Source organism: Nannospalax galili, unplaced genomic scaffold (genome assembly GCF_000622305.1).
Source record: "Nannospalax galili isolate Female #2095 unplaced genomic scaffold, S.galili_v1.0 scaffold1170, whole genome shotgun sequence".
Classification (NCBI taxonomy): Eukaryota; Metazoa; Chordata; class Mammalia; order Rodentia; family Spalacidae; genus Nannospalax; species Nannospalax galili.
The window spans coordinates 33,537-52,010 of record NW_008327606.1 but is presented as its reverse complement, the minus strand read 5'-3'; positions in this window follow the sequence as shown (position 1 = coordinate 52,010).

The window sequence follows — 18,474 nt, the reverse complement described above, 5'->3', positions numbered from 1 at the left end:
ATATATTTATTAACTTTTTAGTACTGTATTTGTGTAAATTTCTGAAATCTAATTTCCATGAATATTGATTAATAATGAATCTGCAGTATTTAAGTGCTTCAGGGGCGATGGACATTATCTTTGAATGAATAATTGGAGTACACTTATTATTCTGTTCAAATAATATCATGTAAAGATAAATGAATATTTACAAATAAATTTTTGAAATTAAAATTTAACCACAAAAAATTTTAAATAACAAACTATTTTCCTTCTTCCAGATTAATAATCAAGTTGAAATGTGAATAAAGAATCTCAATCAATGTTTGAAAACAAAAATATGGCACGTGTGCGATTTTTGTCTCTTTTTATATGGGAGAAAATATTTTATGTTGGGCTAAAAATAGTTCCAGTAGTGTGCTTAACAGTAAATGCTCTGCCCTATGCCACTGTGTTATCTAAAGTATTTTTATTACCTCCACACTATGAATGAGTAAATGGGATCATGAATTAGATATTCTTCAGGTAACATTCCTTTAATTATTCTTTATGTGATTCAGACATCTATTTGATATACGAGGTTATTCATGTATTTAGGTGGTACTGTTCAATGAAGCAGAAAGTGGATTTCTCGTGAAGCAGGTGAAAAAGCAACTCACAACCTCATTGAATCAGTCTCTAAAAATCTAAAAGAAAATGATGACAGGAAATTTCCAAAAATGTAATCGAATTTGAATATTGAAAATTGTAGTCATGTAAGCTGAACTGTAAACCTAATCAACATGACAGCACACATGTGCTAGTAAGTCACTCATGTTCAAATATTTGGTTCTCATACCTTATATTATGAAGTCAGTTCAACCTATTGGGTAGAAAACTTCAACCACTGCATTTAATTCACCTTAAGAATTTCCTCTCAGAATACTGTTTTATCTCTGTATATCCTTAGAAATTGGACTGGTGTGTTAGGCACAATTTGTATAAATTTCCTGAATATTCTAAAAGAATTGCATAAGAATGAAAAACCTAGCTTGCCTTCCTTATAGATGTATGACAAGTTATATTTACCTTGTCACAGCAAACAAATATTACATAGTTTCAATTTAAGCATGTTAGTCTATTTTCTCCATTTTATCTAGGCTTCAGTAATTAATAAGAACTGATCTTTTCAGTACCAAGTGTCATCTGTTAGCATCCTCTTCATACATATTAAGTTATGAATATTGCTATTCTGGAGAGAATTCTCAGTAGTTAAGAGCACTGGTTGCTCTTGGAGAGGACCTGAGTTTGGTTTCTAGCACCCATATGGTCGCATAAACCTGTCCATAACTCCGATTACAGGAGATCCAATACCTTATTCTCATCTCTGTGAATAAAATAAAATAAAAATAAATAAAATAAAAATAAATAAATTTTGAAAAGCTGTAGGTTTTGTGATGGTTAATATTGTGAACCTGCTAGTTTCTAGAACCACCTCAGGGATGATTCTCTGTACATGTCTGCTTGGGATTTTGTAGTGTTGGGAGAATTCCTTCCCTAGGGAGACATGAACAGTGTCTAGCTGTAGCTCATAAGCCCGCAAGGACAAACCAATGTAGGATTCCACTCAAGTCTACCCTAGGGAACCAATGAGTTTATTTGGGTTACTTACAGAGTACTGATGGGCTGCTTACAGGTATATGCAGTATCCAAAAGCAGCAGCAAACGTGTTCACCCAGCATTCATGATGGCTTCCCCACAGCCATATAGACAGAGTCCCTTTCAGTTAATATCTCAGGGCTTTTATTCTAGAACATCCCCAGGACCTCGAGGCCAGGGGCACTTCAGACAGAACTGCAAACAAATAGCTGAGAGAAGTGGCTGGAGTCTCAGATGAGGGTCTAGTGATTCTCCCCACCTCCTCCTTCTCTGAGGGAATGTCAGCAGTCAAAAAAAACCCATTGCTACAGTCTGTTGTAAGTAGGCACAGCTGATTAGAAGATGCCTGCTGTTTTCCTCAGAAGACCAGGTTCCACTATATTTAGATTATTTGAGGTTAAGAAGGCCCACCTTAAGTGTACATGGTATCATTCCATGGTATTGAAGTCCTGGCCTGAATTACAAAGGAGAAATCTAGTTGAACACTAGCATCCATCTCTCTGTTTCCTGATTGAAGATGCACTGTGACCAGTTGCCTCACACTCTTTCCACCCTGACTTCCCTATATTGTGGTGGGCTGTACACTTGAAATGTGAGACAAATAAACATTCCTTTTAAAAATGTCATTTGTCAGGAATTGGTCACAGCGATGAGAAAAGTAACTGATACAGAAAATTAGTATCAAGAGTGGGTTAGTTGATGTGACAGCCCCACCAGGTGATTCTCGGTAATTTGTAACTAGTGGGAGGACTCTGGGAAAGTTTGGAATTTTGGCCTACAAAATCTCTAGAGTGCTGCAAGCAGAGCTTAACCAATAATTCTAGTGGGACTTTAGAAGGAAAAAGTGCCAAGAGAATCTCAGACAGCAGAGCTTATTAGAATTCAGAGGATAACAAGGACTCCAAGAGGAACTGGGATGAAGGCATCATGTGATGCTCCCTCAAGTAATCTCACTGCATTCTGCCCATTCCCTGAGAACCTGAGTGAGACTGAATATAAAAGTAATGTAATAAGGTGTTTGGTGGGGGAAATTTAAGGCAAGTTGTGTGTGACATGATTATTACCACATTTTTCTAGGTATGGGACTAAAATGAGCATCAAAGAGTTAATAGAACCATTAATCTTAATGACTTATTGTTATTTCCATAGATTAATAGTTCTATTAACTCTCATCAGAGAAGATTCTTCTTGCAGTAGACAGTGATTTCCACAGAGACTCACCAGATCAATGATCAGAGAATAAAGGAATGCAGAGTGCTCAGCTGTAAACGGGGCCCTGTCCTCCCAATACTCAGGGATTGTTGCAGAAAACTTGACAGAAAGCGTGAGAACCAGGGGTAGTGGATGAATACAAAGCAACAGCGTTGTAGGACACAATAAGGCAGTTGCACATACGAACAGTCATCACTTGTTTCAAGACCTGCACATGCCACACAAAATTCCAGCATGAATAGGGAGGGGAGAGGAGGGGGGCATGCATCCCCAACCTGACTGAAGTGCTACTGGCAACTGATAGCTGCTTTGAGAGGAATAGTCGGTTTTCTTTAAGGGGGTGGGGTGGATCCCTGGCTGCCCATGGAATGGATGGGAATCATGAGTCACCACCAGCTCGGTTAACCTTGCTCTGAGGTGTGGGCCCATACCCCAAAACATATGGGTAACGCAAATTAGACTTGGTAGTCCTTTAAGAAAACAAAGGACATGAAGTGAGGAGGTAGTCAAATGGGAGAGGATCTAGATAGAGAGGATAGGATCAACATATGATCAAAATATCTTGTATGGAGTTCTGAAAAATCAATAAACTATTACTAAAAGTGAACATAAAAGTCTTAAATGATCCACCACCTGGCAAAAACGAAAAGAAATAAAATCAGTGTGTCACAGAGATGTTTGCTTTCTCTTAATTATTGCAGCCCTGTTCCCAAGAGCTAATATGGAATCTTTAGTGTGTGGGGACCTAAAAGCCCCATGTTTCAGAGGTCCAAGAGGAAGTTACTGGGGCATGGCCTGACTTGCTTTGAAAGTCTGAAGAATACTTGTGCACTGCTGAGGAGTGCATGATCAGCGTGTGACCATCCTTAAGATACACCCTCAGGGCTGGAGATTTCCAGGTGCCTTTATAAGCTCTGTAACACCTGGAATAAATGAGTCCCTGCTTGACTAGGCTCCCCATTGTGCCTGAGTGTTCCCGGTATTGGGGGCAGTGTGGGCTGGTGAACAGCCTGCTTATTCATCCCCAATCATCATTGCACGGGGGCCGCTGGTTTGAACCCCTAGCAACTGGCACCCAGCGTGGAGCTCGAAGGAAGGTGAAAGGAAGAAAAGAAAGAAGAAAGAAAGAAGAAAAACGGATTGGGGCCAATCGGAAGTTCGGGGTAAGCAAGACCCAAAAGATGAGTAATGCAACTTATAAGTCTGAGGACCTGACACTTAAAGCGCTGAGAGATATGCTTAAAAGCAGGGGATTGGATCTGTCAGATTCAGTAGCTTAGAAGGTTTAGGCATAGGCTATTCATTTGGCTCCCTGGCTACTTGGGGCTAATGTTTTTACTGGGGATACATGGGAATCATGGGAAGAGTTTGAGGAAGAATGCAGAGATGAAACAGAAGTGAAACCAAAAGCAGCCAAAGTAACAAGTAACACCTCAGGAGTGCCCTGGCCAGCTTCAGAGTCCTCCGGGACCCATGAAAGCAGGACCCATGGATGCCTTTTTCAGAAGGGCGGAGCAGAGTGCACGGGTCAGCAAAAGCCACCCACCCCACCCACCTTGAACTAATGTTTCTGTGAGTCAGGGGCCCGTGCAAAAGCCAGGCGGGGACCGACCCCAGCTGGCAACTGGTAGTGGCTGCCGGGCACATTTGTTCGGTGAAGGTGGCTCAGGGAGGGGCCCCGTCCCATCCATTCCATGGGCAGCCAGGGATCCACCCCACCCCCGAGTGTTACAGCCCTATAGGCAGCTGCACTCCCTGAATCCCAGAGCTGAGGGAGTCCTTAGTAGAAGCCTACAATGTTTTCACTGACTGGGGCAGATGTGGAGAAACCAAAAAGCAGCTCAATTCAAGGAGCTCATGGCCATTGCTTTCTGACAATATTCAGATTCGTGCGCTCCTTAAGGAGAGAAAAGCCCTTATCTTTTTATAGCATCTTAGGGGGCACCAAGGATTGCCTGGTCTTTTATCCCAAGACAATGAAGAGGCTTATTGTGTACAGGCACCGTGTCTGCAATAGCCGGGGGTAAACCCCAGGGGACTCAAGCCCAATTCCTTGTGACAAATGGATGTCACACACTATGCTCTTTTTGGAAAGCTTAAGTATATTTTTGTGTCTATCGACACATTCTCGCATGCCTGTTGGGCTTCCACTCATAGAGGAGAAAAGTCTAAACATGCTCAGTCTCATTTTCTCCAGCGCTTTGCTATGTTGGGACTGCCCCAACAAATTAAAACTGATAATGGACCATGTTTTGTGAGTAAAAATTTATAATATTTCTTTCCACTTTGAGAAATTCAACACAATACAGGAATTCCCTACAATCCCCAAGGTCAAGCCATCATAGAACGCAACCATCAAAACCTAAAAATTCAATTATAAAAACAAAAAGGGGGAATGAGCCCCCACCAACAGATGGGTATGGCCTTATTCACTATTAATGTTCTTAATTTTCAAAAAACTCAGTTGGAATCCTGGTTTTAGAAGCATTGGGGACGACAGGAGGAGAGACCTGAGGTATGGGTAAGATGGAAGGGGCAATGGAGAGGCCCAGATCCATTGCTAACCATGGGTCAAGGCTTTGCATGTGTCTACCCTGCAGGAGATTCAAACCCCACATGGGTGCCTGTGAAAAACCTTAAGTGGGTAGGCCAGGATCCAACTGACTAGCATGATGGTCCATGGACAATAGTTCATGAGACAAAATTCCTCTCTTTATTTATATCCATCTGAGGTGATGGACCCAGTTCCTTGGTTTCATTGCCAGTAAGCCTTTTTGACAACTGGCTGATTAGCTAAAAGGTACATGGTCCTAGAAGTATTTCAACTTGTCCTACACCATGACTTGCTTTGTTTCTCTTGATAATGCTTATCTTTAAGTGTCTTTACAAGATAATTCAGTGACAGGGGACTCTTGGAACTACCATGGCCCACCTCCTCATGATTATGGACTCCCCCAGGACTGCCTCCAGTTGCCCATGCTTGGCTAACCAAGTTAGGCAGAGACTAAGCCTGTCACAAGCTGGCATTACCCACGCAGCTGCCCTTAATCATGATGCATTATTAGCCAAAGATGGGTAAGATGTCCCGTGACAAGAACTCCTAAGACAGGACATGCACACAGCCAGGTGCATGATCCAATGACGGGCAAGTCTTGACCAGAGGTGACACAACCTAAGACAGGCAAAAATGCATAAGATTAGAGGAAGGAGATAGCCATCTCTCCTCAGAGAGCCATCTATGAGGTGGGTAATCCATGAAATAAAGTCAGTCCAGCCTTAAAATAAAAATAAAGAGGGGGAGATGTGGGGGCCTAAAAACCCCACCATGCAGAGGTCCAAGGGGAAGCTACTGGGGTGTAGCCTGACTTGCTTTGAAAGTCTGAAGAATGCATGCGCACTGCTTAGGAGTGCATAATCAGCGTGTGACCATCCTTAAGATACACCCTCAGGGGGTAGGGGATTTCCAGGTGCCTTTATAAGCTCTGTAACACCTGCAATAAATGAGTCCCTGCTTGACTAGGCTCCCCATTGCGCCTGAGTGTTCCCAGTATTGGGGGCAGCATGGGCTGGCGAATGGCGTGCTTACTCATCCCCAATCATCATTGAGTGGGGGTCGCTAGTTCAAACCCCCAGCGTTTAGTGTTCACCACTAAATGAAGGAGTAGATGAACAGATAAAGAGAATGTGATCTATTTGCATAATGGACTACTTTATTAGGGAGGGAAAAAGGAGTCTTGTCATTTGGGGCAAAATGAATGAACCTGAAGTCATTACACTGCATCAAATAGGCTAGGCACAGAAAGGTGAACATTAATGTTACTCATTTGTGGAACTTTTTAAAAGTTTAATAAAAATTGATACTTCCCTTATATCCTATACGTGGTCAGTTTTGGAGAAAGTCCAATTGGCTGTTGAGAAGGAAGCGTGTTCTTTGATGTTTGGGTGAAATATTCTGTAGTTATCCATTAGGTTCATTAAATTTATGGTGTTAGTTAACTCCAGTGTTTCTGTATTTAGTTTTTGTCTGATTGAGCAGTCTATTGTTGATAGTGGGTAGTGAAGTTACCCACCTTCACTGTGTCAGAGTCAAAGTGTAATTTTAGATCTATAGGGGCTGCAGGAGTTTGGTGCGGACATATTATTTTGGTTTTTCATATTATTTGAATTTTTTTACTTGTGGTCTGGACATGTGCATTTGTTTTGCTTATGTTTCCTGGTATAAAACTCATGTTTGTTTTTGCTGATTTGAAATTTGATTCTGGGTAGATTGTTGATGTTGTTTGGTTGCTTTCTTATCTGTTATGAATACTTAATAGCCTTTGACTTTTTATTGGAGGGATTGGATGGATCCAGGGAGGCTAGTGAGGTGCTGTGCATGAGGACAATGGAGATTAGACCCAAGTTCAGGTTATGGGTATCAGGTGGACCAGTTCTAACATGTTAAGCAAAGAAGGTGTGAACTCTGGGAAGAAGCAACTGGGTCTGGTCATAAGGCAAAGGAATGATGACCCCATACAGTACAATCTGGCTAACTATCTCAGTTAGTCAGGCACTCTCTGGCAACCTCAGCATGACTGGGCCAAGGCCCAAGGACTGTCATTAGGAACAGAATGGGCTTGTTCTTACTAGTTAGCGGAAAAGGCCTGAGATCTAGAACAGTGAGACTGGAGATGGTTTCAAAGGAGGAGGATGGGCATAGAGGGATTTGAGTAACTCACCTTGGCTAGTCAGGTGCTCTCTAGCAGCCTCAGAAGGACAAGGACAAGGCCTAAGAAGAGCCAATGGGAAGAGAATGGGCTGGTTCTTTCTAGCTAACAGAGAAGGTTTGAGCTCTGGAATTGTGGGATGGACTAGAGATGGTCCCAAAGCAGGTGGATGAGCACAGCAGGATTTGGGTAACTGGCCCGTTCTACTCAGGCAACCTCCAGAAGTCTCAGCAAGACAGGGCCAAGGGCCAAGGAGAGTCAATGGGAGCAGAAAGGGCTGGTTTTACCAGCTAGCAAAGAAGTCCTGAATTCTGGAAGAAAAGGATTAGAGATGGCCCCAAAGGAATGGGCACATTGGAATTTGGGTAATTCATCCAGCTATTCAGGTGCTCTCTGAAACCTCAGTGGAAGAGGAGTCATGGCCCGAGGAGAGCTTATGGGAACAAAACGGGCTTGTTCTTACTAGTTAACAGACTCACTCTGGAGCAGTGGGAGGGACTAGAGATGGCCCCAAAGCAGAACGATGGGCATGGGGGGATTTGAGTGACTCATCCAGGCTAGTCAGCCGCTGTCAGGTAGCCTCACCAGGTCAAGGCCAAGGCCAAAGGAGAGCCAATGGGAACAGCCTTAAATTTGCTTTTATCATGGAAAGATTTTCTTTTTCCTGTGATTAAAATTCACAGTTTTGCTGGGCATAGTAGTCCAGGCTGAAATCTGTGTGCTTTCTTAACTTGTGAGATATGGGTCCAGAACTTTCTGACTTTCATAGTCTCCACTGAAAAATAAGCTGCTATTCTGGTGTGCCTGCCTTTATATGTGACTTGATCTTTCTCTTTCAAAGCTTTCAATATCTTTCCTTTGTTCTTTACATTTAGTGTTTTGGCTATTACATTATGTAGGCAGCTCCTTTTCTGGTCTTGTCTACTTGATGTTCTGTATGCCCCCCTTGTACCTTGGTGGGTATCTCTTTCTCTAGATTTGGAAATTTTCTTCTATGGTTTCTTTGACCTGGGATTCCTCTCCTTCTTGTACACCTACAGTTCAAAGCTTTGGTCTCTTTACAGTGCCCCAGGTGTCTTGCATTTTCCATTACAGGGGTATTTTAGATTTAACATTTTCTTTGACTTAGTGATTCATTTCCCCACCTTGCCTTCAAGATCTGATGTTATCTTTTCCATTTCTTCTGCTTCCTTTTTCTCCACTCCTCTAATATTTTTTAAAATTTTAATTTTCAGTTTGACTTATCTTCAGAGATTCTATTTCTTGAATTTGATTCTCATGTTTTGAATTGTTTTAGCCATTTCAGTTAATTCTTTATGTCTTCACAATCTTAAACCTTTTATTCATATCCTCTCTTAGTTTCTTGAACAAATTTACATTTGCTATTTTGAAATCATTGTCTTGGAGTGAAGTAACCGAACTCAAAAAGACAAATGACACGTAGGCACTCTCATAGCTTGATGCTAGCTTTGATTTCTTAGATTTGCATGTTATAATGGGAAAATCAAGAGAATTCAGGGAACAAGTAAATGGTCATTGGTGGGGGGGTATTCCTGGGAGAGGAGATAGAATGCAGTAATATAAAAGATAATACAGACTAATAAAGTAGGAAGGGTTAATTGGGATGGGAAATAGGAGGTCAAGGCAGAGAATTCAGGAAAGGAAAACAGACACTAAAGGCCTTTAGAAAGAGCCATATGGAAACCCACCACTATAGAAGTACACACACACACATACACACACACACATACATACACACACACACACACACACACACACACACACACACCTTATGACAGGGGGATATTGCCTGTACTAGACACTATAGGCTAGAAAATTAAAAGCCTAATGCCAAGGACGGACTCCTATTTTGAAGCTGTTGATCAGGGATCCCATAGACCATCAGACAACATTGACCATTATCCCTGCTTTTGGTTACCTACAAAAGCTTGACAGTAAGACCCTATTGCTAAAGATACTACAAATATGAGCCGTTTCAAACAAAAAACAAGTGAAGTCAAGTTGGCACTGACTTCAAAGCTCATATCTACTGTCTAGCTTTCATAGTGGTGGAAGGTGATATGCATGCTACCAGTAGAAAAAAATAATCATTAATCTTACCTGTGAATCCTGCGTGTTTCAACAACTATAGGCAAGATATAATCTCTGGTGCAATAGTTGCATTAATATCATGGATGTAACCAATCACTTTCTAATTAAATTTAAGGTCCACTTCATAAAATGAAACCCATACCTGACATTGATATCAGACCTAGGAACCTGTGAATACACAAGTCATGGGACAAAGGGAAGAGCTTGGTAGTATTATCTGCCAACTAGATAAAGAATTAAAATGTTTAGTGATGACTTATTGTTATAGCCGCAGATTAATACATGTCTCAAGTCTCCCCAGAGAAGATTCCTTATGGTAATTAACACAGAAACCCACACCTGGCCAACATGAAGAGAAAAAGTGAGTGCGGAGTGACATCTAAATCAAACTTCCGACTTCACGAACTCATGGATCATTGTGGAAGACAGGCAGAGAGTTTGTAAGAGCCAGAAGTGGTGGATGACCACAAGGAAACAGAGTTTTCCAGACAGCTGGGAAGGTACTCATATGAACTAACACCAATGGTGACATCATGTAAAAGTCCCCACTAAGCTAAAGTGAGACAAAATCCAAGCATAGACACAAGGAAGTGGGTAAGAAAGCCCAACCCTACTGAGGAACTTTGGCAACTGATGACTGCTGTGACGGGAAGAGTCTCTTTTAAGGGTAGGGTCTAGGTAAGTAGCCAGCCTCCAGTGGATGGACCCATACTGAATGATATTTGGGAACACAAACTTGATTCTATATACTTTTATATATAAAATACTGGGTAGGTGTTGTATGGGGAGTTCAAATAGGGGAGAGGATCTAAACACTATTAAAATATTTTGAATAAAATTTCCAAAAATTCTATAAAAAGGACATTTAATATATTTTTGTGTATTTCATACAGAACATCCCAAAAAATCTTACTCATCTTTATACCCACATCCAAAATGGCACACTCCCATAGCCCACCCCCAACGGAGCCCATATACTGTTTTCCCTGTTACTGTCCACTGTGTTATCAGTGCCCCCAGCCATTACCCAGTGCTAGTCCATCCACTGACTCCAGTCAGCCTATCTAGAGTTCCTCGTTTTAGGAAGATCAGCTCTTCCTCATCTAGCATCAATCAGTTCCCAACACTCCTTTAGATAAGACTGGGGTCTGCTGTTCATTTTCCCATTTGTACACTGAGTTACCATCTGGGAGTTTCTTGGGCCACCCTGACCAACAACTCAAAGGAAGGTACCTCCTGTCTGGCATTGTTTCTTGTTATGTAGCCTAAAAAGGACATTTTTAAAATAAGTTGAACAGATTTATGGGAATTATCAGGTAGACAGGAAGAAAGGGAGTTTAAGATGTATTTGTAGAAGAATTGAAAATTACAGTTAGATAGTAACTATCAGTTAAAGAGATTACTTATACAACATACTGACTATAGTTAGTGCTTATATATTATAGTTGGTAAATACAGAGAATGTACATATATTCACACCACAAATAAAATATTTCAAGAATGAGTGAATGACGTAGGTAGATTGAAAATTCCACAGTATATATGTATTTCAAAATAACGTTGTAACATGTTGTAAATGCAATATTATCCATCAGTTTTTAAAACCCGTTTTAGTAACTATAATTTTTAGTGGATTTATAGTGTTTTAATTGTGACAAACCATCTTAAATATGTGGATTAGAAACTAATATTTATCAACATAAAACAGATATTTTAGTATTAGATGTTTAACTAAGCTCCATGATAGCCAAAAAGCAAAGATGTAGAAAAAGGATGAAGGAATAAAAGCATATTGTATGAAACATCTAAAAATGGACACAGCAAGTGAGCATGGAAGGAACAGAAACTAGAAAATATTCCAATCATAGTTCATAAAATCCTAATATTAGGTTCTTACCCATTAATGACTTTTAAATATAAATAGACTAATATTTCCAAGCAAATGTAGTGGGTAAGTAATTAAAGCAAGAGAAATCGTACCCATAAGAATTGTATTTTACCGTTGATTACTCAAAGGTGATAAAAATGAAGGGAACAAATAAAACCCATGAAAATGGAAACCACAGAAAATGAAACTGGTTGTACTTATAGTCAATGGCTTGAGTATGTTCAGTGGCCACCTACTAAAGATTTGGCCCACAGGGTGCCACTACTGAGAGGTGCTGTGGACCTTTGGCTGTAGGGACTAGTCTGTATTTCTTTGATGGATGTGCCCAGAAAAGAGATTATGTGACCACACCAATTTTCTATTTCTCTGGCCCACGATGTAAGTGAATCAAGATACAAGCAATTCACTCCAGTGCACACTTCCCACTTGTTGCCATGTCTCGTTCACTTTTGTCTCATAATAAATGAATTTAAATTATATACATATGTGCTATTCAAAAATGACATTTTATTATGAACATTACTTGATCATATTCCATTATTTAGCAATATTCTAATATACAAATGTGTTAAAATTTTTATTGTCACTTAATTAATTCTAGACTTGGATGTTGTAGCTCTGGATATCATAGTTGAGTGCCCAATGATTATGGAATCATTGCTCAAATTATATATAGAGTCATAATGCAATATGTGTTGATTAATTTTGATAGTTAACTTACTGGATTTAGAGTCATGTAGGAGCATGAGGCAGGCCTATGGGTGTATATGTGAGAGCGCTACCGGACAAAAATTGCTGATGAGCGATGAGCCATTCTGAGCGTGACCATAACTATCCCATGGTGGGAAGCCCAGAAAAACCAAAGAGAACAAAGGAGAATGGGATGGCCAGCGTTCCAGCTTTTTGCTTCCTGCCCTGCCACGACATGGATGTCTTTGCTCTCTATGCCTTCCCACCCTCATGGACTAACACCTCTGACATTATGACCAATAATACATACATCCTCCATTGGTTTGTATGCAGTTTTAAGTATGAATATGTTTCTTTGTGTGCACAGGTTTATGGGGAGGGGTGTGAGCTTTCACAGGAGGCCAGAGGTCAACTCCAGGTGTCAGTCCTCAGGGTGCCATCCTCAGTGTTTTGTTTTTGAGACAATGTCTCTCATTGATCTGGGAGTCTCTAAGATTAGAATGGCTGACCAGCAAGTCCCAAGTATCACCTATGTCTGCCTCCCCAGCACTGGGATTACAAATTGTGACCCCACGTCCAGCTTTTCTACATGGGTTCTGGGAATCAAACTCAGATCCTCACGCTTGCAGGACAAGCATTTTACCAACTGATCAATCTCCCTGGAACACTTAAAATGTGATGTTTTATAACAAAAAACATAGACATTGAGATGCTCAGGGTCTCTGACTTGTGGTGGCGTTATTAATGAACTTTCAATTCTCCCATTATATGAAAACATATACATACAACCACTCTTTTGTTTGTTTGTTCGTTTGGTTTTTTTTGTTTTGTTTTTGTTTTTTAACTTTAGGCATCTTATTCAATAAATACATGACATAGAATCTTGCTATAAAATTGGATTTGTATTGAATCATTGTACCCAAATGTAAGATAACATAAGCATTCTGAGTACATTTAGAATGTTAGGAAAAGATATGCTGTTTCATACTCTCGGTGTATTAAATGAATTTTTCATTTATGATTTGTAATGGGTTTATTGGGTCATGACCTCATTACATGTTGAAGAGCATACTCACAAATGCATATTAACAAGCATGTAAGTGCTTGGAAACATTCCGCAACTGTGTCTTATATTAAAGAATTTTACAACTTAAGAATTTGTCATAAGGCATTTAAACTTCACAATCAAGAACTAAGATTATAGTCTAGAAAAATACTGGATAGTCTCTAATATGACATAAGGGAATATGGCTTTATTGTTAACCAATACCTCAGAGAAATCTCTCCACACTTGCCAAGCTTCATTGCCTAAACCACTGCTTTCCTTTGAATGCCACAGAGGATTGCTTTCTCTACACTTAAAACATTAAACTTATTCCGGGCCTACTAATTTTTATACTATTTAATTTTATCATACAAAATGAACAGCGTGTTCAAACCTGAAATGTAGCCCAGATGCCAAGCACTGCACAGGACACAAGGTTTAGTAAGACAACTGGGTCCCAGATTCCTCCAATGACAACTCCAAAGACCACAGTATCAGAGATTCCTCCAAAGAGGCTTTTTACAAAGACCAGTGACAGACACCTGCAGAGACACTGAGCAAGACCATTGTGCTACACATTCCTCCAGAGAGACTTTCTTCAAAGGTCCCACCCTAAATCTTGTAAGGTCACTATTCCAATGGTTCTTTTTTTTCCAGAACATGGGAGACTACTATTCACTTTTCAACTGTCAAGTTGCCCGTTTCCTTTCCATCTCATATTAGCAAAAGAATTATCTCCATAATTGATTTATTAATCTCATAATAGTCTTGCTCCCCTAAACCCCTTCAGCAGCTAATGAGTCCTCATACTATTGCCTGAAACATTAGCATATTTGATTTCTCTGCAATATGAGACTAGATATTGACCTCTGCTATGGAAGATGACACTCAGTTGTGTAGACTTTTCTGATGCCTACCTTGAATCTTCAGTTAATGAATAATTCACAGGACTCCAGCATTTCCTGCTACGCACTTTCCATTCTGTTCTACTTTTATGCTTTGTCAAGTGTATCTGAATTTTTCTATTTAAGATTATTAGTTCTTGCCAAAGAAACCCCAAAGTAGAGAAGCATTCAAAGAATGAAAATACATTTTTAACTTTTACAAAAACTTTATTGAGACTTTCATTCATGCATATAAGGTGTTTTGATCAAATCCATGCCCACTCCTTTCCTTCCAACACCTCCCATCTCTCCCCATCACTCTTTTCTTTTCTTTTTTATTCTTCTTTCACTTATTTATTTTTGTGGGGCTTTCTGGTACTCTACCATTCCCCCCGCTGAAGCAATAACACTAAAATCTTTTAAGGATTAGATAAAAGCTCCCAAATACTTTTGACAGTTTTGACCTTTCGAACAGAGTATGTTACTAACAGTCCCAAGGACACTTTGACTTTTAGCCAAAAAACTGGCTGCTTTTCTTTGGGGTCTTTTTATCACTCTATTGGGTTCTTCCTCATTTTTCTTTGTCTTCCAAGGCTGAACTCTAGAGTGATGGAATCAGGATTTGTTTTCAGGTATTTTGATTGCTATTGGAGTGGTTAGAATCAGTGTCAGTTCCCTCTCAAAGTTTCTAAATAGGGGGAGAAAACAAATTTATCCATCATTTTAGAACAATAGCTGGTCGTCTCCCTTAGCTACAGGTGGGCACTACAGTATTGGAGACCAAGATTTTGAGTCTTACATCTGAACAGAACTTTCTGATTAGGAACAAAATCATCAATGAGAAATAATTGTCTAAATAATTTTATATATATTTAAGCCTAATGTCTGGGAAGTGTAATACCTTGAACTCTTAAAGAAGTATGTTGATGACTTTAATCTTTGGTTATACTTTCCTTTAGGGTATTTAAGACCATACAGTTGGCCCAAATAAATCAATTTATTTTTACACTTAAGGTCATTTGAGGATCTGTTCCTCAGGGGTCAAATGGGTTTGGGAGGGACTCCTGGCTCCTTTCTTTTACCAGTTCCATCTATGTGAAGATAAGTCAAAGGTCCTGCTCAACCATGTCTGGCTTCACTTGGAAGCATGAATGAGATGTTTCCTCTAAGTTGACCCTTGTCTTTGTAGACTAGACAGTGGTTCAAATCCATCTCATGGGGTCTCCATGTCCTTTGTGAACAAGAGGACAGGTGACTCACCACATTTACAGGACATTTTGAGCAATGTTCCATAGTCCCCTGGAACTTGATTGACCTTGGAGGCCAAGGAGCAAAAACCAGAGGGACTTAAAGGAAAATACGTAATTTAAAACACAGATCACATGTAGACCCTGCTCCTTTAAGCACTTATTTTGCATAAAAATGTATTATATCTTGAAATAGGATTCTACGGACTTACACATATTGGAGCTCAGTAGCATGGCTTTTTAAAATCACTCCTTGTTCTCCTCTCCGAATGTTGGCCAAGGAGCAAAAACCAGAGGGACTTAAAGGAAAATACGTAATTTAAAACACAGATCACATGTAGACCCTGCTCCTTTAAGCACTTATTTTGCATAAAAATGTATTATATCTTGAAATAGGATTCTACGGACTTACACATATTGGAGCTCAGTAGCATGGCTTTTTAAAATCACTCCTTGTTCTCCTCTCCGAATGTTGTAGATAGGCAGTACCCTCCAAGATATTGCCATAGGGGATAACTTTCTCAATCAGATACCAACTGCTCAGGCACCGAGGTCAACAATCAATAAGTGAGACCTCATTAAATTACAAAGCTTCTTTACATCAAAAGAAACAACCAAGGAAGTGAAGAGAAAACCCACAGAATGGGAGAAAATCTTTACCAGTGAAACATCTGATAGAGGTTTAACATCCAGAATAGATAACGAACTCAAAAACCAAAGAATCAAGAAAGGAAGTAACCCAATTAAAGGATGGGCTAAGGAGAACAGAGAGTTCTCAAAAGAAGAAATAAAGATGGCTAAGAAGCGTCTTAAAGGGTGTTCAACATCATTAGAAATTACGGAAATATAAATTAAAAATACTTTAAGGTTTCATCTTACCCCAGTCAGACTGGCTAAGATCAAGAGAACAAATGATATGAAATATTGGAGAGGATGTGGGGAAAGGGGAATGCTCATCCACTGCTGGTGGGGCTGCAAACTTGTTCAACCCTATGGAAAGCAGTGTGCAGAATGCTTAAAAAACTGCAAAAGAACCTCCCATTTGACCCAGTTATACCATTCCTTGGCATATTCTCAAAGAAATCATCCTATTGCAGAGACACTTGTACATCCATGTTGTTTGCCGATCTTTTCACAATAGCTAAGAAATGAAAGCAAACTAAGTGTCCCTCAACTGATAAGTGGTTAATAAAAATATGGTTCATTTATATGATGGAGCTTTACTCAGTAGTGAAAGATATGAAATCATGAAATTTACAGGTAAATAGAAGGAACTAAAGACTGTTATACTAAGTGAAGTAACACTAACTCAGAAAAACAAATGACATATGTTCCCCTCATATGTGGATCTTATCACGGAATCCTTATAAGTGAGTGTATATCCAGGCCTAACTACCAGAACCAGGATAATGAAAAGGAACCAGGGAGGTAAAGGAAAAGAAAGAATAATAAAAAGAATAACAGTAGGAAACAGATATTAATAAGGGAGATATGGATAAAAATGGGGTTATTTTAAGGGGAAAGTGGGAGGACTGTACAAGGAATATTGGGGATAAAGGGAAAGAGCTCAAGAGATGTGGGACCACAGGAGAAGGGTATTATTAAGGGATAAATGGGGGAAATGGGGGCACTTTAAATGGGGAAACAATGGTGGAAGTGTTAGACAGTGGGAGAGGTAAATAATGCCTAGCTAGTTTAAAAGAAAAAAACAGAAGGAACCATGTTAGTCCAACAACCTACTGACAAATTATACATACATCTATCTCAAAGAACATAATCTATGTCTGGTCAAAGTTTATTTGACAATCTTTGGTCTTTGCCCAACCTTAATTTACATAGCACATGGTAATTAAAAGTACTAGACTAGTGGAACTAACCTTCTTGAATGTTTAACAGCCATACTTTGAGGCCTATGCTAATTTGGTCAGAGGGACTTAAAAGACAATTTTTGCTCCTTGTCCTCCAAGGTCAACTAAGTTCCAGGGGACTATAAGCATCTCTCAAATGTTCTGTAACTGTGGTGATTTATCTGTCCTCTTGATCAAGGGGCTCATGGAGACCCCACTAGATGGACTTAAAGCAGTGACCAGTCTACAAAGTGGAGGGTCAACACAGAGGAATCATTTCCTCCATGCTTCCAAGTGAAGCCAGCCACAGTTGAGCAGGACCTTTGGCTTATCTTCACATAGATGGAACTGGTAAAAGAAAGGAGCCAGGGGCTCCTCCCAAGGCAATGTGACCCCTGGGGAAGAGATCCTCAAATGACCTTAAGAGTAAAAGTAAATTGGTTTATCTTGGCCTACTGTATGGTCTTAAACACCCAAAAGGAAAGTACAACCAAAGATTAAACGGATCAATATAATTCTTTGAGAGTCTAGGTGTATAGCTAAAGGCTACATAACAAGAAAAAATGCCAGACAGTAGATACCCCCCTTTGAGTTGTTGAACAGGATGGCCCAATAGACTCCAAGATAATAACCCAGCATAGAACTGGGAAAATGAACAGCAGATCCCAATCTTATCTAAAGGAATATTGGCAACTGAGTGCTCCTAGGTGAGGAAGAGCTGATCTTCCTAAAACAAGGAACTCTAGGTAGGCTGACAGACTCAGCGGATGGACAAGCACTGGGGAATGGCTGGTGGTACTGACAACATATTGGACAGTAACAGGGATGACAGAGTACATGGGCTCCAGTGGGGGGAGATGGTATGGGAGGGTGCCATTTGGGATGTGGGTATAGAGATGAGTAAGATTGTTTGGGAAGTTCTGTTTGAAATACACACAAAAAAAATCAATTAAAAATGAGTTATATTTGAGGGAGAAGCATAGAAAAAAACTTTGCTTTGTGTTAATTAGTATATGTGAAAAACACTGTCATTGAAATCTACCTGATGAGCGTGGGTGGTCTTTCCATCTTTTAGCATCTTCATCAATTTCCTTCTTCAAAGTCCAAAAATTTTTACTGAACAAGTGTTTCACTTCCTTAGATTATTGCAAGGTATTTTCTTTGAGGCTATCGTGAATGGGATTATTTCCTGAATTTTTTCTTAGTATGTTCGTCTTTTAGGAATA